This window comes from Anomaloglossus baeobatrachus, chromosome 7, assembly GCF_048569485.1.
Source record: "Anomaloglossus baeobatrachus isolate aAnoBae1 chromosome 7, aAnoBae1.hap1, whole genome shotgun sequence".
Taxonomy (NCBI): Eukaryota; Metazoa; Chordata; class Amphibia; order Anura; family Aromobatidae; genus Anomaloglossus; species Anomaloglossus baeobatrachus.
The window spans coordinates 198,427,570-198,455,460 of record NC_134359.1 but is presented as its reverse complement, the minus strand read 5'-3'; the positions used below and the strand labels follow the sequence as shown (position 1 = coordinate 198,455,460).

Sequence of the window (27,891 nt, the reverse complement as noted above, 5' to 3'; positions counted from 1 at the left end):
GCGCATCTCTCCCTGCTAGAAAAGTTTGATAGCAGTCTTCTTGAACAGTGAAAGGGCAAGAAAACAACAAGAACAAAGATGGAAGTCAAAACCATGCATAAACAGCTCAATCCATAGACTGTATTGTTAATGCATCACCTGAACTTCACAGCCAACTTCTCTGCCCAAAAACGTAGAAACCAGACCATAAGATCTGAAGAGCATTTTGATGAGTCTTTGCTTTTTCACTGAAGATTTTAAGTTGGCCTCTAACGGAGTGGGCCTTATCTCTTCTCCTTCATTGTCTGGTGTCTGGAGTTGGACTAAGGCAATCCTTACCAGTCACAAACCAATGCTCAATCTGGCAAAATAAAACCCACCGTTTTTATTTGGCATGCCTGATGCAATCCTACATCGGATGACGTCTTCTCTTTTATATGCACTTAGACAGCACAGGTTTATGAATCCTTCATTGCACTATCTCAGAGATTTGAGAAGGTCAAATATCCACCACCTGGGTTCTAAATGGAAACTAAGCTTTTCAACACGGAAGAAGGAGATTAAACCGACGAGGATGGGATTCGAACCCATGCATGCAGAGCACAATGGATTAGCAGTCCATCGCCTTAACCACTCGGCCACCTCGTCTACATCACAAACCTCAAATCAGGTGATATGATCTGATGAGGATTTTGACCAGTCTGTGCAATTGAGCTAAAGATTGTGTATCGGCCTCTGGCAAAATGGACCTTATCACATCTCCTACACTGGATAATGTCAAGAGTTAGACTAGCTCAAACCATATCAGAAATGAGCTAATGCTCAGGGTTTTTAATAACAGTATTTTTACTAAAGATTGAATGTCGTGTCTGTATTGAAGCCCTGAAAATTGGTTTATCCCAGATAGCATTTGCATTAGTTTGTCTCTAGACATCAGATGACACTGAAGATCAAATAAGGCCACTCTACCAGAAGCTGCTTTACTATCGGTCAGTAGGAAAAGAGGTGCTGTGGCTTAGTTGGTTAAAGTGCCTGTCTAGTAAACAGTAGATCCTGAGTTCGAATCTCAGCAGTGCCTTCTTTTCATAGTCCCGATATAGAAGTTTCGATTTTTAAAGGGCACCTTTCATAGTGAGAGACTAATGTCAAATTTGTCTTTCTCACATCTCTGAGATAGTTGAATGAAGGAATTATAAATATGTGCTGTCTAAGTGCTCAGAAGGAAGAAGATGTCATGCGATGTAGGATGGCACCAAGCATGCCAAATAAAAACAGTGGTTTTCTTTTGCCAGATTGAAATGCTTCCATGCGCATCTCTCCCTGCTAGAAAAGTTTGATAGCAGTCTTCTTGAACAGTGAAAGGGCAAGAAAACAACAAGAACAAAGATGGAAGTCAAAACCATGCATAAACAGCTCAATCCATAGACTGTATTGTTAATGCATCACCTGAACTTCACAGCCAACTTCTCTGCCCAAAAACGTAGAAACCAGACCATAAGATCTGAAGAGCATTTTGATGAGTCTTTGCTTTTTCACTGAAGATTTTAAGTTGGCCTCTAACGGAGTGGGCCTTATCTCTTCTCCTTCATTGTCTGGTGTCTGGAGTTGGACTAAGGCAATCCTTACCAGTCACAAACCAATGCTCAATCTGGCAAAATAAAACCCACCGTTTTTATTTGGCATGCCTGATGCAATCCTACATCGGATGACGTCTTCTCTTTTATATGCACTTAGACAGCACAGATTTATGAATCCTTCATTGCACTATCTCAGAGATTTGAAAAGGTCAAATATCCACCACCTGGGTTCTAAATGGAAACTAAGCTTTTCAACACGGAAGAAGGAGATTAAACCGACGAGGATGGGATTCGAACCCATGCATGCAGAGCACAATGGATTAGCAGTCCATCGCCTTAACCACTCGGCCACCTCGTCTACATGACAAACCTGAAATCAGGTGATATGATCTGATGAGGATTTTGACCAGTCTGTGCAATTGAGCTAAAGATTGTGTATCGGCCTCTGGCAAAATGGACCTTATCACATCTCCTACACTGGATAATGTCAAGAGTTAGACTAGCTCAAACCATATCAGAAATGAGCTAATGCTCAGGGTTTTTAATAACAGTATTTTTACTAAAGATTGAATGTCGTGTCTGTATTGAAGCCCTGAAAATTGGTTTATCCCAGATAGCATTTGCATTAGTTTGTCTCTAGACATCAGATGACACTGAAGATCAAATAAGGCCACTCTACCAGAAGCTGCTTTACTATCGGTCAGTAGGAAAAGAGGTGCTGTGGCTTAGTTGGTTAAAGTGCCTGTCTAGTAAACAGGAGATCCTGAGTTCGAATCTCAGCAGTGCCTTCTGTTCATAGTCCCGATATAGAAGTTTCGATTTTTAAAGGGCACCTTTCATAGTGAGAGACTAATGTCAAATTTGTCTTTCTCACATCTCTGAGATAGTTGAATGAAGGAATTATAAATATGTGCTGTCTAAGTGCTCAGAAGGAAGAAGATGTCATGCGATGTAGGATGGCACCAAGCATGCCAAATAAAAACAGTGGTTTTCTTTTGCCAGATTGAAATGCTTCCATGCGCATCTCTCCCTGCTAGAAAAGTTTGATAGCAGTCTTCTTGAACAGTGAAAGGGCAAGAAAACAACAAGAACAAAGATGGAAGTCAAAACCATGCATAAACAGCTCAATCCATAGACTGTATTGTTAATGCATCACCTGAACTTCACAGCCAACTTCTCTGCCCAAAAACGTAGAAACCAGACCATAAGATCTGAAGAGCATTTTGATGAGTCTTTGCTTTTTCACTGAAGATTTTAAGTTGGCCTCTAACGGAGTGGGCCTTATCTCTTCTCCTTCATTGTCTGGTGTCTGGAGTTGGACTAAGGCAATCCTTACCAGTCACAAACCAATGCTCAATCTGGCAAAATAAAACCCACCGTTTTTATTTGGCATGCCTGATGCAATCCTACATCGGATGACGTCTTCTCTTTTATATGCACTTAGACAGCACAGATTTATGAATCCTTCATTGCACTATCTCAGAGATTTGAGAAGGTCAAATATCCACCACCTGGGTTCTAAATGGAAACTAAGCTTTTCAACACGGAAGAAGGAGATTAAACCGACGAGGATGGGATTCGAACCCATGCATGCAGAGCACAATGAATTAGCAGTCCATCGCCTTAACCACTCGGCCACCTCGTCTACATCACAAACCTGAAATCAGGTGATATGATCTGATGAGGATTTTGACCAGTCTGTGCAATTGAGCTAAAGATTGTGTATCGGCCTCTGGCAAAATGGACCTTATCACATCTCCTACACTGGATAATGTCAAGAGTTAGACTAGCTCAAACCATATCAGAAATGAGCTAATGCTCAGGGTTTTTAATAACAGTATTTTTACTAAAGATTGAATGTCGTGTCTGTATTGAAGCCCTGAAAATTGGTTTATCCCAGATAGCATTTGCATTAGTTTGTCTCTAGACATCAGATGACACTGAAGATCAAATAAGGCCACTCTACCAGAAGCTGCTTTACTATCGGTCAGTAGGAAAAGAGGTGCTGTGGCTTAGGTGGTTAAAGTGCCTGTCTAGTAAACAGGAGATCCTGAGTTCGAATCTCAGCAGTGCCTTCTTTTCATAGTCCCGATATAGAAGTTTCGATTTTTAAAGGGCACCTTTCATAGTGAGAGACTAATGTCAAATTTGTCTTTCTCACATCTCTGAGATAGTTGAATGAAGGAATTATAAATATGTGCTGTCTAAGTGCTCAGAAGGAAGAAGATGTCATGCGATGTAGGATGGCACCAAGCATGCCAAATAAAAACAGTGGTTTTCTTTTGCCAGATTGAAATGCTTCCATGCGCATCTCTCCCTGCTAGAAAAGTTTGATATCAGTCTTCTTGAACAGTGAAAGGGCAAGAAAACAACAAGAACAAAGATGGAAGTCAAAACCATGCATAAACAGCTCAATCCATAGACTGTATTGTTAATGCATCACCTGAACTTCACAGCCAACTTCTCTGCCCAAAAACGTAGAAACCAGACCATAAGATCTGAAGAGCATTTTGATGAGTCTTTGCTTTTTCACTGAAGATTTTAAGTTGGCCTCTAACGGAGTGGGTCTTATCTCTTCTCCTTCATTGTCTGGTGTCTGGAGTTGGACTAAGGCAATCCTTACCAGTCATAAACCAATGCTCAATCTGGCAAAATAAAACCCACCGTTTTTATTTGGCATGCCTGATGCAATCCTACATCGGATGACGTCTTCTCTTTTATATGCACTTAGACAGCACAGATTTATGAATCCTTCATTGCACTATCTCAGAGATTTGAGAAGGTCAAATATCCACCGCCTGGATTGAAAATGGAACTAAGCCTTTCAACACGGAAGAAGGAGATTAAACCGACGAGGATGGGATTCGAACCCATGCATGCAGAGCACAATGGATTAGCAGTCCATCGCCTTAACCACTCGGCCACCTCGTCTACATGGGAAACCTGAAATCAGGTGATATGATCTGATGAGGATATTGACTAGTCTGTGCAATTGAGCTAAAGATTGTGTATCGGCCTCTGGCAAAATGGAGCTTATCACATCTCCTACACTGGATAATGAAAAGAGTTAGACTAGCTCAAACCATATCAGAAATGAGCTAATGCTCAGGGTTTTAATAACAGTATTTTTACTGAAGATTGAATGTCGTGTCTGTATTGAAGCCCTGAAAATTGGTTTATCCCAGATAGCATTTGCATTAGTTTGTCTCTAGACATCAGATGACACTGAAGAAGATCAGAAAAGGCCACTCTACCAGAAGCTGCTTTACTATCGGTCAGTAGGAAAAGAGGTGCTGTGGCTTAGTTGGTTAAAGCGCCTGTCTAGTAAACAGGAGATCCTGAGTTCGAATCTCAGCAGTGCCTTCTTTTCATAGTCTCGGTATAGAAGTTTCGATTTTTAAAGGGCACCTTTCATAGTGAGAGACTAATGTCAAATTTGTCTTTCTCACATCTCTGAGATAGTTGAATGAAGGAATTATAAATATGTGCTGTCTAAGTGCTCAGAAGGAAGAAGATGTCATGCGATGTAGGATGGCACCAAGCATGCCAAATAAAAACAGTGGTTTTCTTTTGCCAGATTGAAATGCTTCCATGCGCATCTCTCCCTGCTAGAAAAGTTTGATAGCAGTCTTCTTGAACAGTGAAAGGGCAAGAAAACAACAAGAACAAAGATGGAAGTCAAAACCATGCATAAACAGCTCAATCCATAGACTGTATTGTTAATGCATCACCTGAACTTCACAGCCAACTTCTCTGCCCAAAAACGTAGAAACCAGACCATAAGATCTGAAGAGCATTTTGATGAGTCTTTGCTTTTTCACTGAAGATTTTAAGTTGGCCTCTAACGGAGTGGGCCTTATCTCTTCTCCTTCATTGTCTGGTGTCTGGAGTTGGACTAAGGCAATCCTTACCAGTCACAAACCAATGCTCAATCTGGCAAAATAAAACCCACCGTTTTTATTTGGCATGCCTGATGCAATCCTACATCGGATGACGTCTTCTCTTTTATATGCACTTAGACAGCACAGATTTATGAATCCTTCATTGCACTATCTCAGAGATTTGAGAAGGTCAAATATCCACCACCTGGGTTCTAAATGGAAACTAAGCTTTTCAACACGGAAGAAGGAGATTAAACCGACGAGGATGGGATTCGAACCCATGCATGCAGAGCACAATGAATTAGCAGTCCATCGCCTTAACCACTCGGCCACCTCGTCTACATCACAAACCTGAAATCAGGTGATATGATCTGATGAGGATTTTGACCAGTCTGTGCAATTGAGCTAAAGATTGTGTATCGGCCTCTGGCAAAATGGACCTTATCACATCTCCTACACTGGATAATGTCAAGAGTTAGACTAGCTCAAACCATATCAGAAATGAGCTAATGCTCAGGGTTTTTAATAACAGTATTTTTACTAAAGATTGAATGTCGTGTCTGTATTGAAGCCCTGAAAATTGGTTTATCCCAGATAGCATTTGCATTAGTTTGTCTCTAGACATCAGATGACACTGAAGATCAAATAAGGCCACTCTACCAGAAGCTGCTTTACTATCGGTCAGTAGGAAAAGAGGTGCTGTGGCTTAGGTGGTTAAAGTGCCTGTCTAGTAAACAGGAGATCCTGAGTTCGAATCTCAGCAGTGCCTTCTTTTCATAGTCCCGATATAGAAGTTTCGATTTTTAAAGGGCACCTTTCATAGTGAGAGACTAATGTCAAATTTGTCTTTCTCACATCTCTGAGATAGTTGAATGAAGGAATTATAAATATGTGCTGTCTAAGTGCTCAGAAGGAAGAAGATGTCATGCGATGTAGGATGGCACCAAGCATGCCAAATAAAAACAGTGGTTTTCTTTTGCCAGATTGAAATGCTTCCATGCGCATCTCTCCCTGCTAGAAAAGTTTGATATCAGTCTTCTTGAACAGTGAAAGGGCAAGAAAACAACAAGAACAAAGATGGAAGTCAAAACCATGCATAAACAGCTCAATCCATAGACTGTATTGTTAATGCATCACCTGAACTTCACAGCCAACTTCTCTGCCCAAAAACGTAGAAACCAGACCATAAGATCTGAAGAGCATTTTGATGAGTCTTTGCTTTTTCACTGAAGATTTTAAGTTGGCCTCTAACGGAGTGGGTCTTATCTCTTCTCCTTCATTGTCTGGTGTCTGGAGTTGGACTAAGGCAATCCTTACCAGTCATAAACCAATGCTCAATCTGGCAAAATAAAACCCACCGTTTTTATTTGGCATGCCTGATGCAATCCTACATCGGATGACGTCTTCTCTTTTATATGCACTTAGACAGCACAGATTTATGAATCCTTCATTGCACTATCTCAGAGATTTGAGAAGGTCAAATATCCACCGCCTGGATTGAAAATGGAACTAAGCCTTTCAACACGGAAGAAGGAGATTAAACCGACGAGGATGGGATTCGAACCCATGCATGCAGAGCACAATGGATTAGCAGTCCATCGCCTTAACCACTCGGCCACCTCGTCTACATGGGAAACCTGAAATCAGGTGATATGATCTGATGAGGATATTGACTAGTCTGTGCAATTGAGCTAAAGATTGTGTATCGGCCTCTGGCAAAATGGAGCTTATCACATCTCCTACACTGGATAATGAAAAGAGTTAGACTAGCTCAAACCATATCAGAAATGAGCTAATGCTCAGGGTTTTAATAACAGTATTTTTACTGAAGATTGAATGTCGTGTCTGTATTGAAGCCCTGAAAATTGGTTTATCCCAGATAGCATTTGCATTAGTTTGTCTCTAGACATCAGATGACACTGAAGAAGATCAGAAAAGGCCACTCTACCAGAAGCTGCTTTACTATCGGTCAGTAGGAAAAGAGGTGCTGTGGCTTAGTTGGTTAAAGCGCCTGTCTTGTAAACAGGAGATCCTGAGTTCGAATCTCAGCAGTGCCTTCTTTTCATAGTCTCGGTATAGAAGTTTCGATTTTTAAAGGGCACCTTTCATAGTGAGAGACTAATGTCAAATTTGTCTTTCTCACATCTCTGAGATAGTTGAATGAAGGAATTATAAATATGTGCTGTCTAAGTGCTCAGAAGGAAGAAGATGTCATGCGATGTAGGATGGCACCAAGCATGCCAAATAAAAACAGTGGTTTTCTTTTGCCAGATTGAAATGCTTCCATGCGCATCTCTCCCTGCTAGAAAAGTTTGATATCAGTCTTCTTGAACAGTGAAAGGGCAAGAAAACAACAAGAACAAAGATGGAAGTCAAAACCATGCATAAACAGCTCAATCCATAGACTGTATTGTTAATGCATCACCTGAACTTCACAGCCAACTTCTCTGCCCAAAAACGTAGAAACCAGACCATAAGATCTGAAGAGCATTTTGATGAGTCTTTGCTTTTTCACTGAAGATTTTAAGTTGGCCTCTAACGGAGTGGGTCTTATCTCTTCTCCTTCATTGTCTGGTGTCTGGAGTTGGACTAAGGCAATCCTTACCAGTCATAAACCAATGCTCAATCTGGCAAAATAAAACCCACCGTTTTTATTTGGCATGCCTGATGCAATCCTACATCGGATGACGTCTTCTCTTTTATATGCACTTAGACAGCACAGATTTATGAATCCTTCATTGCACTATCTCAGAGATTTGAGAAGGTCAAATATCCACCGCCTGGATTGAAAATGGAACTAAGCCTTTCAACACGGAAGAAGGAGATTAAACCGACGAGGATGGGATTCGAACCCATGCATGCAGAGCACAATGGATTAGCAGTCCATCGCCTTAACCACTCGGCCACCTCGTCTACATGAGAAACCTGAAATCAGGTGATATGATCTGATGAGGATATTGACTAGTCTGTGCAATTGAGCTAAAGATTGTGTATCGGCCTCTGGCAAAATGGAGCTTATCACATCTCCTACACTGGATAATGAAAAGAGTTAGACTAGCTCAAACCATATCAGAAATGAGCTAATGCTCAGGGTTTTAATAACAGTATTTTTACTGAAGATTGAATGTCGTGTCTGTATTGAAGCCCTGAAAATTGGTTTATCCCAGATAGCATTTGCATTAGTTTGTCTCTAGACATCAGATGACACTGAAGAAGATCAGAAAAGGCCACTCTACCAGAAGCTGCTTTACTATCGGTCAGTAGGAAAAGAGGTGCTGTGGCTTAGTTGGTTAAAGCGTCTGTCTAGTAAACAGGAGATCCTGAGTTCGAATCTCAGCAGTGCCTTCTTTTCATAGTCTCGGTATAGAAGTTTCGATTTTTAAAGGGCACCTTTCATAGTGAGAGACTAATGTCAAATTTGTCTTTCTCACATCTCTGAGATAGTTGAATGAAGGAATTATAAATATGTGCTGTCTAAGTGCTCAGAAGGAAGAAGATGTCATGCGATGTAGGATGGCACCAAGCATGCCAAATAAAAACAGTGGTTTTCTTTTGCCAGATTGAAATGCTTCCATGCGCATCTCTCCCTGCTAGAAAAGTTTGATATCAGTCTTCTTGAACAGTGAAAGGGCAAGAAAACAACAAGAACAAAGATGGAAGTCAAAACCATGCATAAACAGCTCAATCCATAGACTGTATTGTTAATGCATCACCTGAACTTCACAGCCAACTTCTCTGCCCAAAAACGTAGAAACCAGACCATAAGATCTGAAGAGCATTTTGATGAGTCTTTGCTTTTTCACTGAAGATTTTAAGTTGGCCTCTAACGGAGTGGGTCTTATCTCTTCTCCTTCATTGTCTGGTGTCTGGAGTTGGACTAAGGCAATCCTTACCAGTCATAAACCAATGCTCAATCTGGCAAAATAAAACCCACCGTTTTTATTTGGCATGCCTGATGCAATCCTACATCGGATGACGTCTTCTCTTTTATATGCACTTAGACAGCACAGATTTATGAATCCTTCATTGCACTATCTCAGAGATTTGAGAAGGTCAAATATCCACCGCCTGGATTGAAAATGGAACTAAGCCTTTCAACACGGAAGAAGGAGATTAAACCGACGAGGATGGGATTCGAACCCATGCATGCAGAGCACAATGGATTAGCAGTCCATCGCCTTAACCACTCGGCCACCTCGTCTACATGGGAAACCTGAAATCAGGTGATATGATCTGATGAGGATATTGACTAGTCTGTGCAATTGAGCTAAAGATTGTGTATCGGCCTCTGGCAAAATGGAGCTTATCACATCTCCTACACTGGATAATGAAAAGAGTTAGACTAGCTCAAACCATATCAGAAATGAGCTAATGCTCAGGGTTTTAATAACAGTATTTTTACTGAAGATTGAATGTCGTGTCTGTATTGAAGCCCTGAAAATTGGTTTATCCCAGATAGCATTTGCATTAGTTTGTCTCTAGACATCAGATGACACTGAAGAAGATCAGAAAAGGCCACTCTACCAGAAGCTGCTTTACTATCGGTCAGTAGGAAAAGAGGTGCTGTGGCTTAGTTGGTTAAAGCGCCTGTCTAGTAAACAGGAGATCCTGAGTTCGAATCTCAGCAGTGCCTTCTTTTCATAGTCTCGGTATAGAAGTTTCGATTTTTAAAGGGCACCTTTCATAGTGAGAGACTAATGTCAAATTTGTCTTTCTCACATCTCTGAGATAGTTGAATGAAGGAATTATAAATATGTGCTGTCTAAGTGCTCAGAAGGAAGAAGATGTCATGCGATGTAGGATGGCACCAAGCATGCCAAATAAAAACTGTGGTTTTCTTTTGCCAGATTGAAATGCTTCCATGCGCATCTCTCCCTGCTAGAAAAGTTTGATATCAGTCTTCTTGAACAGTGAAAGGGCAAGAAAACAACAAGAACAAAGATGGAAGTCAAAACCATGCATAAACAGCTCAATCCATAGACTGTATTGTTAATGCATCACCTGAACTTCACAGCCAACTTCTCTGCCCAAAAACGTAGAAACCAGACCATAAGATCTGAAGAGCATTTTGATGAGTCTTTGCTTTTTCACTGAAGATTTTAAGTTGGCCTCTAACGGAGTGGGTCTTATCTCTTCTCCTTCATTGTCTGGTGTCTGGAGTTGGACTAAGGCAATCCTTACCAGTCATAAACCAATGCTCAATCTGGCAAAATAAAACCCACCGTTTTTATTTGGCATGCCTGATGCAATCCTACATCGGATGACGTCTTCTCTTTTATATGCACTTAGACAGCACAGATTTATGAATCCTTCATTGCACTATCTCAGAGATTTGAGAAGGTCAAATATCCACCGCCTGGATTGAAAATGGAACTAAGCCTTTCAACACGGAAGAAGGAGATTAAACCGACGAGGATGGGATTCGAACCCATGCATGCAGAGCACAATGGATTAGCAGTCCATCGCCTTAACCACTCGGCCACCTCGTCTACATGAGAAACCTGAAATCAGGTGATATGATCTGATGAGGATATTGACTAGTCTGTGCAATTGAGCTAAAGATTGTGTATCGGCCTCTGGCAAAATGGAGCTTATCACATCTCCTACACTGGATAATGAAAAGAGTTAGACTAGCTCAAACCATATCAGAAATGAGCTAATGCTCAGGGTTTTAATAACAGTATTTTTACTGAAGATTGAATGTCGTGTCTGTATTGAAGCCCTGAAAATTGGTTTATCCCAGATAGCATTTGCATTAGTTTGTCTCTAGACATCAGATGACACTGAAGAAGATCAGAAAAGGCCACTCTACCAGAAGCTGCTTTACTATCGGTCAGTAGGAAAAGAGGTGCTGTGGCTTAGTTGGTTAAAGCGTCTGTCTAGTAAACAGGAGATCCTGAGTTCGAATCTCAGCAGTGCCTTCTTTTCATAGTCTCGGTATAGAAGTTTCGATTTTTAAAGGGCACCTTTCATAGTGAGAGACTAATGTCAAATTTGTCTTTCTCACATCTCTGAGATAGTTGAATGAAGGAATTATAAATATGTGCTGTCTAAGTGCTCAGAAGGAAGAAGATGTCATGCGATGTAGGATGGCACCAAGCATGCCAAATAAAAACAGTGGTTTTCTTTTGCCAGATTGAAATGCTTCCATGCGCATCTCTCCCTGCTAGAAAAGTTTGATAGCAGTCTTCTTGAACAGTGAAAGGGCAAGAAAACAACAAGAACAAAGATGGAAGTCAAAACCATGCATAAACAGCTCAATCCATAGACTGTATTGTTAATGCATCACCTGAACTTCACAGCCAACTTCTCTGCCCAAAAACGTAGAAACCAGACCATAAGATCTGAAGAGCATTTTGATGAGTCTTTGCTTTTTCACTGAAGATTTTAAGTTGGCCTCTAACGGAGTGGGCCTTATCTCTTCTCCTTCATTGTCTGGTGTCTGGAGTTGGACTAAGGCAATCCTTACCAGTCATAAACCAATGCTCAATCTGGCAAAATAAAACCCACCGTTTATATTTGGCATGCCTGATGCAATCCTACATCGGATGACGTCTTCTCTTTTATATGCACTTAGACAGCACAGATTTATGAATCCTTCATTGCACTATCTCAGAGATTTGAGAAGGTCAAATATCCACCGCCTGGATTGAAAATGGAACTAAGCCTTTCAACACGGAAGAAGGAGATTAAACCGACGAGGATGGGATTCGAACCCATGCATGCAGAGCACAATGGATTAGCAGTCCATCGCCTTAACCACTCGGCCACCTCGTCTACATGAGAAACCTGAAATCAGGTGATATGATCTGATGAGGATATTGACTAGTCTGTGCAATTGAGCTAAAGATTGTGTATCGGCCTCTGGCAAAATGGAGCTTATCACATCTCCTACACTGGATAATGAAAAGAGTTAGACTAGCTCAAACCATATCAGAAATGAGCTAATGCTCAGGGTTTTAATAACAGTATTTTTACTGAAGATTGAATGTCGTGTCTGTATTGAAGCCCTGAAAATTGGTTTATCCCAGATAGCATTTGCATTAGTTTGTCTCTAGACATCAGATGACACTGAAGAAGATCAGAAAAGGCCACTCTACCAGAAGCTGCTTTACTATCGGTCAGTAGGAAAAGAGGTGCTGTGGCTTAGTTGGTTAAAGCGCCTGTCTAGTAAACAGGAGATCCTGAGTTCGAATCTCAGCAGTGCCTTCTTTTCATAGTCTCGGTATAGAAGTTTCGATTTTTAAAGGGCACCTTTCATAGTGAGAGACTAATGTCAAATTTGTCTTTCTCACATCTCTGAGATAGTTGAATGAAGGAATTATAAATATGTGCTGTCTAAGTGCTCAGAAGGAAGAAGATGTCATGCGATGTAGGATGGCACCAAGCATGCCAAATAAAAACTGTGGTTTTCTTTTGCCAGATTGAAATGCTTCCATGCGCATCTCTCCCTGCTAGAAAAGTTTGATAGCAGTCTTCTTGAACAGTGAAAGGGCAAGAAAACAACAAGAACAAAGATGGAAGTCAAAACCATGCATAAACAGCTCAATCCATAGACTGTATTGTTAATGCATCACCTGAACTTCACAGCCAACTTCTCTGCCCAAAAACGTAGAAACCAGACCATAAGATCTGAAGAGCATTTTGATGAGTCTTTGCTTTTTCACTGAAGATTTTAAGTTGGCCTCTAACGGAGTGGGCCTTATCTCTTCTCCTTCATTGTCTGGTGTCTGGAGTTGGACTAAGGCAATCCTTACCAGTCATAAACCAATGCTCAATCTGGCAAAATAAAACCCACCGTTTTTATTTGGCATGCCTGATGCAATCCTACATCGGATGACGTCTTCTCTTTTATATGCACTTAGACAGCACAGATTTATGAATCCTTCATTGCACTATCTCAGAGATTTGAGAAGGTCAAATATCCACCGCCTGGATTGAAAATGGAACTAAGCCTTTCAACACGGAAGAAGGAGATTAAACCGACGAGGATGGGATTCGAACCCATGCATGCAGAGCACAATGGATTAGCAGTCCATCGCCTTAACCACTCGGCCACCTCGTCTACATGAGAAACCTGAAATCAGGTGATATGATCTGATGAGGATATTGACTAGTCTGTGCAATTGAGCTAAAGATTGTGTATCGGCCTCTGGCAAAATGGAGCTTATCACATCTCCTACACTGGATAATGAAAAGAGTTAGACTAGCTCAAACCATATCAGAAATGAGCTAATGCTCAGGGTTTTAATAACAGTATTTTTACTGAAGATTGAATGTCGTGTCTGTATTGAAGCCCTGAAAATTGGTTTATCCCAGATAGCATTTGCATTAGTTTGTCTCTAGACATCAGATGACACTGAAGAAGATCAGAAAAGGCCACTCTACCAGAAGCTGCTTTACTATCGGTCAGTAGGAAAAGAGGTGCTGTGGCTTAGTTGGTTAAAGCGCCTGTCTAGTAAACAGGAGATCCTGAGTTCGAATCTCAGCAGTGCCTTCTTTTCATAGTCTCGGTATAGAAGTTTCGATTTTTAAAGGGCACCTTTCATAGTGAGAGACTAATGTCAAATTTGTCTTTCTCACATCTCTGAGATAGTTGAATGAAGGAATTATAAATATGTGCTGTCTAAGTGCTCAGAAGGAAGAAGATGTCATGCGATGTAGGATGGCACCAAGCATGCCAAATAAAAACTGTGGTTTTCTTTTGCCAGATTGAAATGCTTCCATGCGCATCTCTCCCTGCTAGAAAAGTTTGATAGCAGTCTTCTTGAACAGTGAAAGGGCAAGAAAACAACAAGAACAAAGATGGAAGTCAAAACCATGCATAAACAGCTCAATCCATAGACTGTATTGTTAATGCATCACCTGAACTTCACAGCCAACTTCTCTGCCCAAAAACGTAGAAACCAGACCATAAGATCTGAAGAGCATTTTGATGAGTCTTTGCTTTTTCACTGAAGATTTTAAGTTGGCCTCTAACGGAGTGGGCCTTATCTCTTCTCCTTCATTGTCTGGTGTCTGGAGTTGGACTAAGGCAATCCTTACCAGTCATAAACCAATGCTCAATCTGGCAAAATAAAACCCACCGTTTTTATTTGGCATGCCTGATGCAATCCTACATCGGATGACGTCTTCTCTTTTATATGCACTTAGACAGCACAGATTTATGAATCCTTCATTGCACTATCTCAGAGATTTGAGAAGGTCAAATATCCACCGCCTGGATTGAAAATGGAACTAAGCCTTTCAACACGGAAGAAGGAGATTAAACCGACGAGGATGGGATTCGAACCCATGCATGCAGAGCACAATGGATTAGCAGTCCATCGCCTTAACCACTCGGCCACCTCGTCTACATGAGAAACCTGAAATCAGGTGATATGATCTGATGAGGATATTGACTAGTCTGTGCAATTGAGCTAAAGATTGTGTATCGGCCTCTGGCAAAATGGAGCTTATCACATCTCCTACACTGGATAATGAAAAGAGTTAGACTAGCTCAAACCATATCAGAAATGAGCTAATGCTCAGGGTTTTAATAACAGTATTTTTACTGAAGATTGAATGTCGTGTCTGTATTGAAGCCCTGAAAATTGGTTTATCCCAGATAGCATTTGCATTAGTTTGTCTCTAGACATCAGATGACACTGAAGAAGATCAGAAAAGGCCACTCTACCAGAAGCTGCTTTACTATCGGTCAGTAGGAAAAGAGGTGCTGTGGCTTAGTTGGTTAAAGCGTCTGTCTAGTAAACAGGAGATCCTGAGTTCGAATCTCAGCAGTGCCTTCTTTTCATAGTCTCGGTATAGAAGTTTCGATTTTTAAAGGGCACCTTTCATAGTGAGAGACTAATGTCAAATTTGTCTTTCTCACATCTCTGAGATAGTTGAATGAAGGAATTATAAATATGTGCTGTCTAAGTGCTCAGAAGGAAGAAGATGTCATGCGATGTAGGATGGCACCAAGCATGCCAAATAAAAACAGTGGTTTTCTTTTGCCAGATTGAAATGCTTCCATGCGCATCTCTCCCTGCTAGAAAAGTTTGATAGCAGTCTTCTTGAACAGTGAAAGGGCAAGAAAACAACAAGAACAAAGATGGAAGTCAAAACCATGCATAAACAGCTCAATCCATAGACTGTATTGTTAATGCATCACCTGAACTTCACAGCCAACTTCTCTGCCCAAAAACGTAGAAACCAGACCATAAGATCTGAAGAGCATTTTGATGAGTCTTTGCTTTTTCACTGAAGATTTTAAGTTGGCCTCTAACGGAGTGGGCCTTATCTCTTCTCCTTCATTGTCTGGTGTCTGGAGTTGGACTAAGGCAATCCTTACCAGTCATAAACCAATGCTCAATCTGGCAAAATAAAACCCACCGTTTATATTTGGCATGCCTGATGCAATCCTACATCGGATGACGTCTTCTCTTTTATATGCACTTAGACAGCACAGATTTATGAATCCTTCATTGCACTATCTCAGAGATTTGAGAAGGTCAAATATCCACCGCCTGGATTGAAAATGGAACTAAGCCTTTCAACACGGAAGAAGGAGATTAAACCGACGAGGATGGGATTCGAACCCATGCATGCAGAGCACAATGGATTAGCAGTCCATCGCCTTAACCACTCGGCCACCTCGTCTACATGAGAAACCTGAAATCAGGTGATATGATCTGATGAGGATATTGACTAGTCTGTGCAATTGAGCTAAAGATTGTGTATCGGCCTCTGGCAAAATGGAGCTTATCACATCTCCTACACTGGATAATGAAAAGAGTTAGACTAGCTCAAACCATATCAGAAATGAGCTAATGCTCAGGGTTTTAATAACAGTATTTTTACTGAAGATTGAATGTCGTGTCTGTATTGAAGCCCTGAAAATTGGTTTATCCCAGATAGCATTTGCATTAGTTTGTCTCTAGACATCAGATGACACTGAAGAAGATCAGAAAAGGCCACTCTACCAGAAGCTGCTTTACTATCGGTCAGTAGGAAAAGAGGTGCTGTGGCTTAGTTGGTTAAAGCGCCTGTCTAGTAAACAGGAGATCCTGAGTTCGAATCTCAGCAGTGCCTTCTTTTCATAGTCTCGGTATAGAAGTTTCGATTTTTAAAGGGCACCTTTCATAGTGAGAGACTAATGTCAAATTTGTCTTTCTCACATCTCTGAGATAGTTGAATGAAGGAATTATAAATATGTGCTGTCTAAGTGCTCAGAAGGAAGAAGATGTCATGCGATGTAGGATGGCACCAAGCATGCCAAATAAAAACTGTGGTTTTCTTTTGCCAGATTGAAATGCTTCCATGCGCATCTCTCCCTGCTAGAAAAGTTTGATAGCAGTCTTCTTGAACAGTGAAAGGGCAAGAAAACAACAAGAACAAAGATGGAAGTCAAAACCATGCATAAACAGCTCAATCCATAGACTGTATTGTTAATGCATCACCTGAACTTCACAGCCAACTTCTCTGCCCAAAAACGTAGAAACCAGACCATAAGATCTGAAGAGCATTTTGATGAGTCTTTGCTTTTTCACTGAAGATTTTAAGTTGGCCTCTAACGGAGTGGGCCTTATCTCTTCTCCTTCATTGTCTGGTGTCTGGAGTTGGACTAAGGCAATCCTTACCAGTCATAAACCAATGCTCAATCTGGCAAAATAAAACCCACCGTTTATATTTGGCATGCCTGATGCAATCCTACATCGGATGACGTCTTCTCTTTTATATGCACTTAGACAGCACAGATTTATGAATCCTTCATTGCACTATCTCAGAGATTTGAGAAGGTCAAATATCCACCACCTGGGTTCTAAATGGAAACTAAGCTTTTCAACACGGAAGAAGGAGATTAAACCGACGAGGATGGGATTCGAACCCATGCATGCAGAGCACAATGGATTAGCAGTCCATCGCCTTAACCACTCGCCACCTCGTCTACATGACAAACCTGAAATCAGGTGATATGATCTGATGAGGATTTTGACCAGTCTGTGAAATTGAGCTAAAGATTGTGTATCGGCCTCTGGCAAAATGGACCTTATCACATCTCCTACACTGGATAATGTCAAGAGTTAGACTAGCTCAAACCATATCAGAAATGAGCTAATGCTCAGGGTTTTTAATAACAGTATTTTTACTAAAGATTGAATGTCGTGTCTGTATTGAAGCCCTGAAAATTGGTTTATCCCAGATAGCATTTGCATTAGTTTGTCTCTAGACATCAGATGACACTGAAGATCAAATAAGGCCACTCTACCAGAAGCTGCTTTACTATCGGTCAGTAGGAAAAGAGGTGCTGTGGCTTAGGTGGTTAAAGTGCCTGTCTAGTAAACAGGAGATCCTGAGTTCGAATCTCAGCAGTGCCTTCTTTTCATAGTCCCGATATAGAAGTTTCGATTTTTAAAGGGCACCTTTCATAGTGAGAGACTAATGTCAAATTTGTCTTTCTCACATCTCTGAGATAGTTGAATGAAGGAATTATAAATATGTGCTGTCTAAGTGCTCAGAAGGAAGAAGATGTCATGCGATGTAGGATGGCACCAAGCATGCCAAATAAAAACAGTGGTTTTCTTTTGCCAGATTGAAATGCTTCCATGCGCATCTCTCCCTGCTAGAAAAGTTTGATAGCAGTCTTCTTGAACAGTGAAAGGGCAAGAAAACAACAAGAACAAAGATGGAAGTCAAAACCATGCATAAACAGCTCAATCCATAGACTGTATTGTTAATGCATCACCTGAACTTCACAGCCAACTTCTCTGCCCAAAAACGTAGAAACTAGACCATAAGATCTGAAGAGCATTTTGATGAGTCTTTGCTTTTTCACTGAAGATTTTAAGTTGGCCTCTAACGGAGTGGGTCTTATCTCTTCTCCTTCATTGTCTGGTGTCTGGAGTTGGACTAAGGCAATCCTTACCAGTCATAAACCAATGCTCAATCTGGCAAAATAAAACCCACCGTTTTTATTTGGCATGCCTGATGCAATCCTACATCGGATGACGTCTTCTCTTTTATATGCACTTAGACAGCACAGATTTATGAATCCTTCATTGCACTATCTCAGAGATTTGAGAAGGTCAAATATCCACCACCTGGGTTCTAAATGGAAACTAAGCTTTTCAACACGGAAGAAGGAGATTAAACCGACGAGGATGGGATTCGAACCCATGCATGCAGAGCACAATGGATTAGCAGTCCATCGCCTTAACCACTCGGCCACCTCGTCTACATCACAAACCTCAAATCAGGTGATATGATCTGATGAGGATTTTGACCAGTCTGTGCAATTGAGCTAAAGATTGTGTATCGGCCTCTGGCAAAATGGACCTTATCACATCTCCTACACTGGATAATGTCAAGAGTTAGACTAGCTCAAACCATATCAGAAATGAGCTAATGCTCAGGGTTTTTAATAACAGTATTTTTACTAAAGATTGAATGTCGTGTCTGTATTGAAGCCCTGAAAATTGGTTTATCCCAGATAGCATTTGCATTAGTTTGTCTCTAGACATCAGATGACACTGAAGATCAAAAAAGGCCACTCTACCAGAAGCTGCTTTACTATCGGTCAGTAGGAAAAGAGGTGCTGTGGCTTAGTTGGTTAAAGCGCCTGTCTAGTAAACAGGAGATCCTGAGTTCGAATCTCAGCAGTGCCTTCTTTTCATAGTCTCGGTATAGAAGTTTCGATTTTTAAAGGGCACCTTTCATAGTGAGAGACTAATGTCAAATTTGTCTTTCTCACATCTCTGAGATAGTTGAATGAAGGAATTATAAATATGTGCTGTCTAAGTGCTCAGAAGGAAGAAGATGTCATGCGATGTAGGATGGCACCAAGCATGCCAAATAAAAACTGTGGTTTTCTTTTGCCAGATTGAAATGCTTCCATGCGCATCTCTCCCTGCTAGAAAAGTTTGATAGCAGTCTTCTTGAACAGTGAAAGGGCAAGAAAACAACAAGAACAAAGATGGAAGTCAAAACCATGCATAAACAGCTCAATCCATAGACTGTATTGTTAATGCATCACCTGAACTTCACAGCCAACTTCTCTGCCCAAAAACGTAGAAACCAGACCATAAGATCTGAAGAGCATTTTGATGAGTCTTTGCTTTTTCACTGAAGATTTTAAGTTGGCCTCTAACGGAGTGGGCCTTATCTCTTCTCCTTCATTGTCTGGTGTCTGGAGTTGGACTAAGGCAATCCTTACCAGTCATAAACCAATGCTCAATCTGGCAAAATAAAACCCACCGTTTATATTTGGCATGCCTGATGCAATCCTACATCGGATGACGTCTTCTCTTTTATATGCACTTAGACAGCACAGATTTATGAATCCTTCATTGCACTATCTCAGAGATTTGAGAAGGTCAAATATCCACCACCTGGGTTCTAAATGGAAACTAAGCTTTTCAACACGGAAGAAGGAGATTAAACCGACGAGGATGGGATTCGAACCCATGCATGCAGAGCACAATGGATTAGCAGTCCATCGCCTTAACCACTCGCCACCTCGTCTACATGACAAACCTGAAATCAGGTGATATGATCTGATGAGGATTTTGACCAGTCTGTGAAATTGAGCTAAAGATTGTGTATCGGCCTCTGGCAAAATGGACCTTATCACATCTCCTACACTGGATAATGTCAAGAGTTAGACTAGCTCAAACCATATCAGAAATGAGCTAATGCTCAGGGTTTTTAATAACAGTATTTTTACTAAAGATTGAATGTCGTGTCTGTATTGAAGCCCTGAAAATTGGTTTATCCCAGATAGCATTTGCATTAGTTTGTCTCTAGACATCAGATGACACTGAAGATCAAATAAGGCCACTCTACCAGAAGCTGCTTTACTATCGGTCAGTAGGAAAAGAGGTGCTGTGGCTTAGGTGGTTAAAGTGCCTGTCTAGTAAACAGGAGATCCTGAGTTCGAATCTCAGCAGTGCCTTCTTTTCATAGTCCCGATATAGAAGTTTCGATTTTTAAAGGGCACCTTTCATAGTGAGAGACTAATGTCAAATTTGTCTTTCTCACATCTCTGAGATAGTTGAATGAAGGAATTATAAATATGTGCTGTCTAAGTGCTCAGAAGGAAGAAGATGTCATGCGATGTAGGATGGCACCAAGCATGCCAAATAAAAACAGTGGTTTTCTTTTGCCAGATTGAAATGCTTCCATGCGCATCTCTCCCTGCTAGAAAAGTTTGATAGCAGTCTTCTTGAACAGTGAAAGGGCAAGAAAACAACAAGAACAAAGATGGAAGTCAAAACCATGCATAAACAGCTCAATCCATAGACTGTATTGTTAATGCATCACCTGAACTTCACAGCCAACTTCTCTGCCCAAAAACGTAGAAACTAGACCATAAGATCTGAAGAGCATTTTGATGAGTCTTTGCTTTTTCACTGAAGATTTTAAGTTGGCCTCTAACGGAGTGGGTCTTATCTCTTCTCCTTCATTGTCTGGTGTCTGGAGTTGGACTAAGGCAATCCTTACCAGTCATAAACCAATGCTCAATCTGGCAAAATAAAACCCACCGTTTTTATTTGGCATGCCTGATGCAATCCTACATCGGATGACGTCTTCTCTTTTATATGCACTTAGACAGCACAGATTTATGAATCCTTCATTGCACTATCTCAGAGATTTGAGAAGGTCAAATATCCACCACCTGGGTTCTAAATGGAAACTAAGCTTTTCAACACGGAAGAAGGAGATTAAACCGACGAGGATGGGATTCGAACCCATGCATGCAGAGCACAATGGATTAGCAGTCCATCGCCTTAACCACTCGGCCACCTCGTCTACATCACAAACCTCAAATCAGGTGATATGATCTGATGAGGATTTTGACCAGTCTGTGCAATTGAGCTAAAGATTGTGTATCGGCCTCTGGCAAAATGGACCTTATCACATCTCCTACACTGGATAATGTCAAGAGTTAGACTAGCTCAAACCATATCAGAAATGAGCTAATGCTCAGGGTTTTTAATAACAGTATTTTTACTAAAGATTGAATGTCGTGTCTGTATTGAAGCCCTGAAAATTGGTTTATCCCAGATAGCATTTGCATTAGTTTGTCTCTAGACATCAGATGACACTGAAGATCAAAAAAGGCCACTCTACCAGAAGCTGCTTTACTATCGGTCAGTAGGAAAAGAGGTGCTGTGGCTTAGTTGGTTAAAGCGCCTGTCTAGTAAACAGGAGATCCTGAGTTCGAATCTCAGCAGTGCCTTCTTTTCATAGTCTCGGTATAGAAGTTTCGATTTTTAAAGGGCACCTTTCATAGTGAGAGACTAATGTCAAATTTGTCTTTCTCACATCTCTGAGATAGTTGAATGAAGGAATTATAAATATGTGCTGTCTAAGTGCTCAGAAGGAAGAAGATGTCATGCGATGTAGGATGGCACCAAGCATGCCAAATAAAAACTGTGGTTTTCTTTTGCCAGATTGAAATGCTTCCATGCGCATCTCTCCCTGCTAGAAAAGTTTGATAGCAGTCTTCTTGAACAGTGAAAGGGCAAGAAAACAACAAGAACAAAGATGGAAGTCAAAACCATGCATAAACAGCTCAATCCATAGACTGTATTGTTAATGCATCACCTGAACTTCACAGCCAACTTCTCTGCCCAAAAACGTAGAAACCAGACCATAAGATCTGAAGAGCATTTTGATGAGTCTTTGCTTTTTCACTGAAGATTTTAAGTTGGCCTCTAACGGAGTGGGCCTTATCTCTTCTCCTTCATTGTCTGGTGTCTGGAGTTGGACTAAGGCAATCCTTACCAGTCATAAACCAATGCTCAATCTGGCAAAATAAAACCCACCGTTTATATTTGGCATGCCTGATGCAATCCTACATCGGATGACGTCTTCTCTTTTATATGCACTTAGACAGCACAGATTTATGAATCCTTCATTGCACTATCTCAGAGATTTGAGAAGGTCAAATATCCACCACCTGGGTTCTAAATGGAAACTAAGCTTTTCAACACGGAAGAAGGAGATTAAACCGACGAGGATGGGATTCGAACCCATGCATGCAGAGCACAATGGATTAGCAGTCCATCGCCTTAACCACTCGCCACCTCGTCTACATGACAAACCTGAAATCAGGTGATATGATCTGATGAGGATTTTGACCAGTCTGTGAAATTGAGCTAAAGATTGTGTATCGGCCTCTGGCAAAATGGACCTTATCACATCTCCTACACTGGATAATGTCAAGAGTTAGACTAGCTCAAACCATATCAGAAATGAGCTAATGCTCAGGGTTTTTAATAACAGTATTTTTACTAAAGATTGAATGTCGTGTCTGTATTGAAGCCCTGAAAATTGGTTTATCCCAGATAGCATTTGCATTAGTTTGTCTCTAGACATCAGATGACACTGAAGATCAAATAAGGCCACTCTACCAGAAGCTGCTTTACTATCGGTCAGTAGGAAAAGAGGTGCTGTGGCTTAGGTGGTTAAAGTGCCTGTCTAGTAAACAGGAGATCCTGAGTTCGAATCTCAGCAGTGCCTTCTTTTCATAGTCCCGATATAGAAGTTTCGATTTTTAAAGGGCACCTTTCATAGTGAGAGACTAATGTCAAATTTGTCTTTCTCACATCTCTGAGATAGTTGAATGAAGGAATTATAAATATGTGCTGTCTAAGTGCTCAGAAGGAAGAAGATGTCATGCGATGTAGGATGGCACCAAGCATGCCAAATAAAAACAGTGGTTTTCTTTTGCCAGATTGAAATGCTTCCATGCGCATCTCTCCCTGCTAGAAAAGTTTGATAGCAGTCTTCTTGAACAGTGAAAGGGCAAGAAAACAACAAGAACAAAGATGGAAGTCAAAACCATGCATAAACAGCTCAATCCATAGACTGTATTGTTAATGCATCACCTGAACTTCACAGCCAACTTCTCTGCCCAAAAACGTAGAAACTAGACCATAAGATCTGAAGAGCATTTTGATGAGTCTTTGCTTTTTCACTGAAGATTTTAAGTTGGCCTCTAACGGAGTGGGTCTTATCTCTTCTCCTTCATTGTCTGGTGTCTGGAGTTGGACTAAGGCAATCCTTACCAGTCATAAACCAATGCTCAATCTGGCAAAATAAAACCCACCGTTTTTATTTGGCATGCCTGATGCAATCCTACATCGGATGACGTCTTCTCTTTTATATGCACTTAGACAGCACAGATTTATGAATCCTTCATTGCACTATCTCAGAGATTTGAGAAGGTCAAATATCCACCACCTGGGTTCTAAATGGAAACTAAGCTTTTCAACACGGAAGAAGGAGATTAAACCGACGAGGATGGGATTCGAACCCATGCATGCAGAGCACAATGGATTAGCAGTCCATCGCCTTAACCACTCGGCCACCTCGTCTACATCACAAACCTCAAATCAGGTGATATGATCTGATGAGGATTTTGACCAGTCTGTGCAATTGAGCTAAAGATTGTGTATCGGCCTCTGGCAAAATGGACCTTATCACATCTCCTACACTGGATAATGTCAAGAGTTAGACTAGCTCAAACCATATCAGAAATGAGCTAATGCTCAGGGTTTTTAATAACAGTATTTTTACTAAAGATTGAATGTCGTGTCTGTATTGAAGCCCTGAAAATTGGTTTATCCCAGATAGCATTTGCATTAGTTTGTCTCTAGACATCAGATGACACTGAAGATCAAATAAGGCCACTCTACCAGAAGCTGCTTTACTATCGGTCAGTAGGAAAAGAGGTGCTGTGGCTTAGTTGGTTAAAGCGCCTGTCTAGTAAACAGGAGATCCTGAGTTCGAATCTCAGCAGTGCCTTCTTTTCATAGTCTCGGTATAGAAGTTTCGATTTTTAAAGGGCACCTTTCATAGTGAGAGACTAATGTCAAATTTGTCTTTCTCACATCTCTGAGATAGTTGAATGAAGGAATTATAAATATGTGCTGTCTAAGTGCTCAGAAGGAAGAAGATGTCATGCGATGTAGGATGGCACCAAGCATGCCAAATAAAAACAGTGGTTTTCTTTTGCCAGATTGAAATGCTTCCATGCGCATCTCTCCCTGCTAGAAAAGTTTGATAGCAGTCTTCTTGAACAGTGAAAGGGCAAGAAAACAACAAGAACAAAGATGGAAGTCAAAACCATGCATAAACAGCTCAATCCATAGACTGTATTGTTAATGCATCACCTGAACTTCACAGCCAACTTCTCTGCCCAAAAACGTAGAAACCAGACCATAAGATCTGAAGAGCATTTTGATGAGTCTTTGCTTTTTCACTGAAGATTTTAAGTTGGCCTCTAACGGAGTGGGCCTTATCTCTTCTCCTTCATTGTCTGGTGTCTGGAGTTGGACTAAGGCAATCCTTACCAGTCATAAACCAATGCTCAATCTGGCAAAATAAAACCCACCGTTTTTATTTGGCATGCCTGATGCAATCCTACATCGGATGACGTCTTCTCTTTTATATGCACTTAGACAGCACAGATTTATGAATCCTTCATTGCACTATCTCAGAGATTTGAGAAGGTCAAATATCCACCACCTGGGTTCTAAATGGAAACTAAGCTTTTCAACACGGAAGAAGGAGATTAAACCGACGAGGATGGGATTCGAACCCATGCATGCAGAGCACAATGGATTAGCAGTCCATCGCCTTAACCACTCGGCCACCTCGTCTACATCACAAACCTCAAATCAGGTGATATGATCTGATGAGGATTTTGACCAGTCTGTGCAATTGAGCTAAAGATTGTGTATCGGCCTCTGGCAAAATGGACCTTATCACATCTCCTACACTGGATAATGTCAAGAGTTAGACTAGCTCAAACCATATCAGAAATGAGCTAATGCTCAGGGTTTTTAATAACAGTATTTTTACTAAAGATTGAATGTCGTGTCTGTATTGAAGCCCTGAAAATTGGTTTATCCCAGATAGCATTTGCATTAGTTTGTCTCTAGACATCAGATGACACTGAAGATCAAATAAGGCCACTCTACCAGAAGCTGCTTTACTATCGGTCAGTAGGAAAAGAGGTGCTGTGGCTTAGTTGGTTAAAGCGCCTGTCTAGTAAACAGGAGATCCTGAGTTCGAATCTCAGCAGTGCCTTCTTTTCATAGTCTCGGTATAGAAGTTTCGATTTTTAAAGGGCACCTTTCATAGTGAGAGACTAATGTCAAATTTGTCTTTCTCACATCTCTGAGATAGTTGAATGAAGGAATTATAAATATGTGCTGTCTAAGTGCTCAGAAGGAAGAAGATGTCATGCGATGTAGGATGGCACCAAGCATGCCAAATAAAAACTGTGGTTTTCTTTTGCCAGATTGAAATGCTTCCATGCGCATCTCTCCCTGCTAGAAAAGTTTGATAGCAGTCTTCTTGAACAGTGAAAGGGCAAGAAAACAACAAGAACAAAGATGGAAGTCAAAACCATGCATAAACAGCTCAATCCATAGACTGTATTGTTAATGCATCACCTGAACTTCACAGCCAACTTCTCTGCCCAAAAACGTAGAAACCAGACCATAAGATCTGAAGAGCATTTTGATGAGTCTTTGCTTTTTCACTGAAGATTTTAAGTTGGCCTCTAACGGAGTGGGCCTTATCTCTTCTCCTTCATTGTCTGGTGTCTGGAGTTGGACTAAGGCAATCCTTACCAGTCATAAACCAATGCTCAATCTGGCAAAATAAAACCCACCGTTTATATTTGGCATGCCTGATGCAATCCTACATCGGATGACGTCTTCTCTTTTATATGCACTTAGACAGCACAGATTTATGAATCCTTCATTGCACTATCTCAGAGATTTGAGAAGGTCAAATATCCACCACCTGGGTTCTAAATGGAAACTAAGCTTTTCAACACGGAAGAAGGAGATTAAACCGACGAGGATGGGATTCGAACCCATGCATGCAGAGCACAATGGATTAGCAGTCCATCGCCTTAACCACTCGGCCACCTCGTCTACATCACAAACCTCAAATCAGGTGATATGATCTGATGAGGATTTTGACCAGTCTGTGCAATTGAGCTAAAGATTGTGTATCGGCCTCTGGCAAAATGGACCTTATCACATCTCCTACACTGGATAATGTCAAGAGTTAGACTAGCTCAAACCATATCAGAAATGAGCTAATGCTCAGGGTTTTTAATAACAGTATTTTTACTAAAGATTGAATGTCGTGTCTGTATTGAAGCCCTGAAAATTGGTTTATCCCAGATAGCATTTGCATTAGTTTGTCTCTAGACATCAGATGACACTGAAGATCAAATAAGGCCACTCTACCAGAAGCTGCTTTACTATCGGTCAGTAGGAAAAGAGGTGCTGTGGCTTAGTTGGTTAAAGCGCCTGTCTAGTAAACAGGAGATCCTGAGTTCGAATCTCAGCAGTGCCTTCTTTTCATAGTCTCGGTATAGAAGTTTCGATTTTTAAAGGGCACCTTTCATAGTGAGAGACTAATGTCAAATTTGTCTTTCTCACATCTCTGAGATAGTTGAATGAAGGAATTATAAATATGTGCTGTCTAAGTGCTCAGAAGGAAGAAGATGTCATGCGATGTAGGATGGCACCAAGCATGCCAAATAAAAACTGTGGTTTTCTTTTGCCAGATTGAAATGCTTCCATGCGCATCTCTCCCTGCTAGAAAAGTTTGATAGCAGTCTTCTTGAACAGTGAAAGGGCAAGAAAACAACAAGAACAAAGATGGAAGTCAAAACCATGCATAAACAGCTCAATCCATAGACTGTATTGTTAATGCATCACCTGAACTTCACAGCCAACTTCTCTGCCCAAAAACGTAGAAACCAGACCATAAGATCTGAAGAGCATTTTGATGAGTCTTTGCTTTTTCACTGAAGATTTTAAGTTGGCCTCTAACGGAGTGGGCCTTATCTCTTCTCCTTCATTGTCTGGTGTCTGGAGTTGGACTAAGGCAATCCTTACCAGTCATAAACCAATGCTCAATCTGGCAAAATAAAACCCACCGTTTTTATTTGGCATGCCTGATGCAATCCTACATCGGATGACGTCTTCTCTTTTATATGCACTTAGACAGCACAGATTTATGAATCCTTCATTGCACTATCTCAGAGATTTGAGAAGGTCAAATATCCACCACCTGGGTTCTAAATGGAAACTAAGCTTTTCAACACGGAAGAAGGAGATTAAACCGACGAGGATGGGATTCGAACCCATGCATGCAGAGCACAATGGATTAGCAGTCCATCGCCTTAACCACTCGGCCACCTCGTCTACATCACAAACCTCAAATCAGGTGATATGATCTGATGAGGATTTTGACCAGTCTGTGCAATTGAGCTAAAGATTGTGTATCGGCCTCTGGCAAAATGGACCTTATCACATCTCCTACACTGGATAATGTCAAGAGTTAGACTAGCTCAAACCATATCAGAAATGAGCTAATGCTCAGGGTTTTTAATAACAGTATTTTTACTAAAGATTGAATGTCGTGTCTGTATTGAA

At 40.9% G+C, this 27,891-nt stretch overlaps 31 non-coding genes across 31 annotated transcripts; 14 read left to right on the top strand and 17 right to left on the bottom strand.

The window, feature by feature from the left end:
* Positions 1-545: 545 nt before the first annotated feature.
* TRNAS-GCU (transfer RNA serine (anticodon GCU)) lies at positions 546-627 on the bottom strand. Its single transcript has one exon. It is a non-coding gene; the product is annotated as a tRNA-Ser (tRNA).
* A 1,205-nt stretch (positions 628-1,832) lies between these two features.
* On the bottom strand, positions 1,833-1,914 carry TRNAS-GCU (transfer RNA serine (anticodon GCU)). Its single transcript has one exon. It is a non-coding gene; the product is annotated as a tRNA-Ser (tRNA).
* Positions 1,915-4,405: 2,491 nt separating this feature from the next.
* Positions 4,406-4,487, bottom strand: TRNAS-GCU (transfer RNA serine (anticodon GCU)). The gene has a single exon. It is a non-coding gene; the product is annotated as a tRNA-Ser (tRNA).
* A 358-nt stretch (positions 4,488-4,845) lies between these two features.
* On the top strand, positions 4,846-4,919 carry TRNAT-AGU (transfer RNA threonine (anticodon AGU)). The gene has a single exon. It is a non-coding gene; the product is annotated as a tRNA-Thr (tRNA).
* Positions 4,920-6,980: 2,061 nt separating this feature from the next.
* Positions 6,981-7,062, bottom strand: TRNAS-GCU (transfer RNA serine (anticodon GCU)). The gene has a single exon. It is a non-coding gene; the product is annotated as a tRNA-Ser (tRNA).
* A 358-nt stretch (positions 7,063-7,420) lies between these two features.
* TRNAT-UGU (transfer RNA threonine (anticodon UGU)) lies at positions 7,421-7,494 on the top strand. The gene has a single exon. It is a non-coding gene; the product is annotated as a tRNA-Thr (tRNA).
* A 774-nt stretch (positions 7,495-8,268) lies between these two features.
* On the bottom strand, positions 8,269-8,350 carry TRNAS-GCU (transfer RNA serine (anticodon GCU)). Its single transcript has one exon. It is a non-coding gene; the product is annotated as a tRNA-Ser (tRNA).
* Positions 8,351-8,708: 358 nt separating this feature from the next.
* On the top strand, positions 8,709-8,782 carry TRNAT-AGU (transfer RNA threonine (anticodon AGU)). Its single transcript has one exon. It is a non-coding gene; the product is annotated as a tRNA-Thr (tRNA).
* A 774-nt stretch (positions 8,783-9,556) lies between these two features.
* TRNAS-GCU (transfer RNA serine (anticodon GCU)) lies at positions 9,557-9,638 on the bottom strand. The gene has a single exon. It is a non-coding gene; the product is annotated as a tRNA-Ser (tRNA).
* Positions 9,639-9,996: 358 nt separating this feature from the next.
* Positions 9,997-10,070, top strand: TRNAT-AGU (transfer RNA threonine (anticodon AGU)). The gene has a single exon. It is a non-coding gene; the product is annotated as a tRNA-Thr (tRNA).
* Positions 10,071-10,844: 774 nt separating this feature from the next.
* On the bottom strand, positions 10,845-10,926 carry TRNAS-GCU (transfer RNA serine (anticodon GCU)). The gene has a single exon. It is a non-coding gene; the product is annotated as a tRNA-Ser (tRNA).
* Positions 10,927-11,284: 358 nt separating this feature from the next.
* Positions 11,285-11,358, top strand: TRNAT-AGU (transfer RNA threonine (anticodon AGU)). The gene has a single exon. It is a non-coding gene; the product is annotated as a tRNA-Thr (tRNA).
* A 774-nt stretch (positions 11,359-12,132) lies between these two features.
* TRNAS-GCU (transfer RNA serine (anticodon GCU)) lies at positions 12,133-12,214 on the bottom strand. Its single transcript has one exon. It is a non-coding gene; the product is annotated as a tRNA-Ser (tRNA).
* Positions 12,215-12,572: 358 nt separating this feature from the next.
* On the top strand, positions 12,573-12,646 carry TRNAT-AGU (transfer RNA threonine (anticodon AGU)). Its single transcript has one exon. It is a non-coding gene; the product is annotated as a tRNA-Thr (tRNA).
* Positions 12,647-13,420: 774 nt separating this feature from the next.
* TRNAS-GCU (transfer RNA serine (anticodon GCU)) lies at positions 13,421-13,502 on the bottom strand. Its single transcript has one exon. It is a non-coding gene; the product is annotated as a tRNA-Ser (tRNA).
* Positions 13,503-13,860: 358 nt separating this feature from the next.
* Positions 13,861-13,934, top strand: TRNAT-AGU (transfer RNA threonine (anticodon AGU)). The gene has a single exon. It is a non-coding gene; the product is annotated as a tRNA-Thr (tRNA).
* Positions 13,935-14,708: 774 nt separating this feature from the next.
* Positions 14,709-14,790, bottom strand: TRNAS-GCU (transfer RNA serine (anticodon GCU)). The gene has a single exon. It is a non-coding gene; the product is annotated as a tRNA-Ser (tRNA).
* A 358-nt stretch (positions 14,791-15,148) lies between these two features.
* TRNAT-AGU (transfer RNA threonine (anticodon AGU)) lies at positions 15,149-15,222 on the top strand. The gene has a single exon. It is a non-coding gene; the product is annotated as a tRNA-Thr (tRNA).
* A 774-nt stretch (positions 15,223-15,996) lies between these two features.
* Positions 15,997-16,078, bottom strand: TRNAS-GCU (transfer RNA serine (anticodon GCU)). The gene has a single exon. It is a non-coding gene; the product is annotated as a tRNA-Ser (tRNA).
* Positions 16,079-16,436: 358 nt separating this feature from the next.
* TRNAT-AGU (transfer RNA threonine (anticodon AGU)) lies at positions 16,437-16,510 on the top strand. The gene has a single exon. It is a non-coding gene; the product is annotated as a tRNA-Thr (tRNA).
* A 2,061-nt stretch (positions 16,511-18,571) lies between these two features.
* Positions 18,572-18,653, bottom strand: TRNAS-GCU (transfer RNA serine (anticodon GCU)). Its single transcript has one exon. It is a non-coding gene; the product is annotated as a tRNA-Ser (tRNA).
* Positions 18,654-19,009: 356 nt separating this feature from the next.
* Positions 19,010-19,083, top strand: TRNAT-AGU (transfer RNA threonine (anticodon AGU)). Its single transcript has one exon. It is a non-coding gene; the product is annotated as a tRNA-Thr (tRNA).
* A 2,061-nt stretch (positions 19,084-21,144) lies between these two features.
* Positions 21,145-21,226, bottom strand: TRNAS-GCU (transfer RNA serine (anticodon GCU)). The gene has a single exon. It is a non-coding gene; the product is annotated as a tRNA-Ser (tRNA).
* A 356-nt stretch (positions 21,227-21,582) lies between these two features.
* Positions 21,583-21,656, top strand: TRNAT-AGU (transfer RNA threonine (anticodon AGU)). Its single transcript has one exon. It is a non-coding gene; the product is annotated as a tRNA-Thr (tRNA).
* Positions 21,657-23,717: 2,061 nt separating this feature from the next.
* Positions 23,718-23,799, bottom strand: TRNAS-GCU (transfer RNA serine (anticodon GCU)). The gene has a single exon. It is a non-coding gene; the product is annotated as a tRNA-Ser (tRNA).
* Positions 23,800-24,155: 356 nt separating this feature from the next.
* Positions 24,156-24,229, top strand: TRNAT-AGU (transfer RNA threonine (anticodon AGU)). Its single transcript has one exon. It is a non-coding gene; the product is annotated as a tRNA-Thr (tRNA).
* A 775-nt stretch (positions 24,230-25,004) lies between these two features.
* TRNAS-GCU (transfer RNA serine (anticodon GCU)) lies at positions 25,005-25,086 on the bottom strand. The gene has a single exon. It is a non-coding gene; the product is annotated as a tRNA-Ser (tRNA).
* Positions 25,087-25,442: 356 nt separating this feature from the next.
* On the top strand, positions 25,443-25,516 carry TRNAT-AGU (transfer RNA threonine (anticodon AGU)). Its single transcript has one exon. It is a non-coding gene; the product is annotated as a tRNA-Thr (tRNA).
* Positions 25,517-26,291: 775 nt separating this feature from the next.
* TRNAS-GCU (transfer RNA serine (anticodon GCU)) lies at positions 26,292-26,373 on the bottom strand. Its single transcript has one exon. It is a non-coding gene; the product is annotated as a tRNA-Ser (tRNA).
* A 356-nt stretch (positions 26,374-26,729) lies between these two features.
* On the top strand, positions 26,730-26,803 carry TRNAT-AGU (transfer RNA threonine (anticodon AGU)). Its single transcript has one exon. It is a non-coding gene; the product is annotated as a tRNA-Thr (tRNA).
* A 775-nt stretch (positions 26,804-27,578) lies between these two features.
* TRNAS-GCU (transfer RNA serine (anticodon GCU)) lies at positions 27,579-27,660 on the bottom strand. The gene has a single exon. It is a non-coding gene; the product is annotated as a tRNA-Ser (tRNA).
* Between the last annotated feature and the right edge of the window lie 231 nt (positions 27,661-27,891).